Source organism: Pseudorasbora parva, chromosome 9, assembly GCF_024679245.1.
Source record: "Pseudorasbora parva isolate DD20220531a chromosome 9, ASM2467924v1, whole genome shotgun sequence".
Classification (NCBI taxonomy): Eukaryota; Metazoa; Chordata; class Actinopteri; order Cypriniformes; family Gobionidae; genus Pseudorasbora; species Pseudorasbora parva.
Genome location: NC_090180.1, coordinates 37,746,754 through 37,749,582, shown reverse-complemented (window position 1 = coordinate 37,749,582; position 2,829 = coordinate 37,746,754). Strand labels below are relative to the sequence as shown.

General features: G+C 38.1%; 1 long non-coding RNA gene across 1 annotated transcript; it reads left to right on the top strand.

Moving 5' to 3' along the window:
* Window positions 1–630: 630 nt before the first annotated feature.
* On the top strand, window positions 631–2,599 carry LOC137089706 (uncharacterized). The gene is made up of 3 exons (XR_010907769.1): window positions 631–1,314; window positions 1,798–1,890; window positions 2,425–2,599. It is a non-coding gene; the product is annotated as an uncharacterized lncRNA (long non-coding RNA).
* The last annotated feature ends 230 nt before the right edge of the window (window positions 2,600–2,829 follow it).

Below are 2,829 nucleotides of genomic sequence, written 5' to 3'. Positions count from 1 at the left end.
TTGACTTTTTGTTTGGAAAATGCAGGATCCCATCAGCCTAAAATATGTACTCACAAAACCTTTGCGGTGTTGTTGTTTGGCTTCATCACAGGTGGATTTCTGAGATAATGACAATGACGCATACGCACTCGCTGAATGTGTCCCATGTAAATGAGCCTCTCTTGTTGTTTTACTCTTGGACTCATAATTATAGGCAGAACCTCGAAATAATCCTGTGTGCTAGTGAAATCTGAATGACAAATAAAGGAACGTCATATTTGCAGGAAAGATAGGGGGACTCTAACAAACAGATGGCTTCTTCAGATTTCTCAAATATAACCTATAACGACAGATGAGATGAAGACTGTCACACAAGGCAATCTAAAAAAAAAAAAGAACGGTCACACCAGAGTAAGTTGTGAATGGTTTTTACCTTCAGAACGGTAATGGGCTGTCAATGGATTTGACTTACTGACAGTCTTCTGTGAGAGTAAGTAGATTTAGCAACTGTCAGCAGATATCAGTGATCTAAAGCAGTGTGGTGAGATCTTAGCAAGTTATAGTTTACCAGTTTAAATGGATTAAACAATGACATTGTTGCTTGGTTTATGCTCTGGTTTGTTTTAGTTTCAAGGCATTGACCAACACAGTCTCACCCCTACTCGTCAAATGTTGCCGAACGGTCAAGGGACCCTGACGTCAGCTGTTGACGCACAGGGTACCCCTAAATCGGCATTTTTCGACGTACTGGGTAATCCACTGATTTCAATGAGAAACCTAGGACGTCATAAACAGACGTGTTGGGCATGTGCATGTTATCGTCATGATGGAATTTATTGGGTTATAATTTTTCCATTATGACATGTTGGAGTGTGATTCTCAATTTAATCAGCCAGCACAATTGTATTTACATTTATTTACGCTATGATACACGTTTGAAACAGTAGTCAAACCCCACCCCGCCCTAAACCTACCCATTTGCGTATTATATGATATAAAACACAGGCTGTAACAGACAACAGGCACACTTTATTGAAAAAGTCCAACTATTCCGAGGCCAAACGATTGAATTGTGCGAAGAAAAGACCCAAAAGCAATCACCGTCTCTATCCGCGGCGCGCGGCGCGCGGCCCGCGCCCGTGCGTCACACTGAAGACGCCACAGGTAGACCCCTCGGCGTCACGCGATGGACGAACTGGGAACCCAATTGCTTTCAGTGGGAAACCTTTGGCGTCAACATTAGACGGCAATTCTATCGGTATGAAATCGCGCTGAAGAAGTCTCATTCAGAACACATCGCGATGTTTGGCATCAGATCACGTGTGCCACATGTTGGTGAGTAATCATACATATTATGTCCTAATATTTGATATAACGTATTTTCTGCTTGTTGTTATCGATCATGTTCAGTCACTGCATTGTATCTGTCATCATCTCCACTGAGGCTTTGCATTTCTTTGCAAAGAAATAAACACACCTTGCTAATAGGGTAATTTAACACTGTCACGTGACGTGCTATAGACCTTTAAACAGTTGTTAATATTTAATAATAATTACTAGTGTAGTTCCAACGTGGCATTTGTAGTAGAAGCACAATAATAAAAAAAACAACAACACTTGCCACGCGTTTACCACAGTATTGGTAGTTTTAATGTGATATTTGTTGTAAATAAACAGTAGCCACAACAATTACCATGCTTTAAATGCATTTTAATGTAAAATCCAAATATTGTTATTTAAATAGTATACTTTATAATGCTATATATTATATATTATGACTTTTTTCTCTCTTTCTTTTTTTTTTTTTTACCTGAAAAGACCAAAAGGGCCTCTCGGACTCAGTCAACCCATTCTTGTTTGTGGAGAAGTAACAGAGAAAACCGAAAGCTGCAACAGCAAATATTTGTAATGGTATGTATGAGTTGGTTTGAACCCTTTATCAAACATTTTATTTAGCATTTGTTGTTACTTATTCTTACAAATCCTATAGCTCAATCAGTAAGAACATATTCCCAAAGTCTTAATAATTCACAAGATTTAACAAGTTGTCAAATTCGTATGATTCTCGTACATATAGCTCTGAAAAAAATTAAGAGACCACTTAACATGGATTTCTAAATGTTAAGTGGTCTCTTAATTTTTTTTTCCAGAGCTGTATTTGTATATGAAGAGTTCAGATGCAAAAGCCTCAAAAAGCCACTTCGGTCACATGACATCAGATATTCAATTATTTTTTCTTAATCAGATCAGTTGCAATGTTTATAACGTCCCGTTTGCATGTAAATAATTTATGTGATCACAAAATCAAGTGAGTTATCTACATTTTCAAACAAATTCATATGATATAGCTTGCTATTATATACTTTTAATAATGGGAATGCACACATATCTGTGAACTTACTACATAAATGTATTTAACATTTAATTATGCAACGTTTTTTACAGAAATAAATCCTACAGTTATGTATAAACTGACAACATCATCATCATGTCCTGTCCTGGGCACATTGGGCAACATGTGTCCTCCAACATATTCGATCTGTGGCCACGTTTTCACATCTTCTCATGGAACACCGGCATTGAGGTCTTCGTGAAACATCTGTCTCATATCTTCCTTGGTTTTCCCTATCTCGTGCGTCCTCCTGGTGGTGTCCACTTCATAAGTGTTTTGGGGTGTTGTTGTTTGGGCATACATGGGACATGTCCAGTGAAGTGCACCCTTTGCTCTGTCACAGTGTCTCAAAGTCTTCACGTGGAGTCTGTAGAGTCTTATGATCTCTTTGATATATGCAGAACCAATATTCATAAACTGTTCTTGATGTCTGCCTATGCCTTTATCATCAGGAGTTT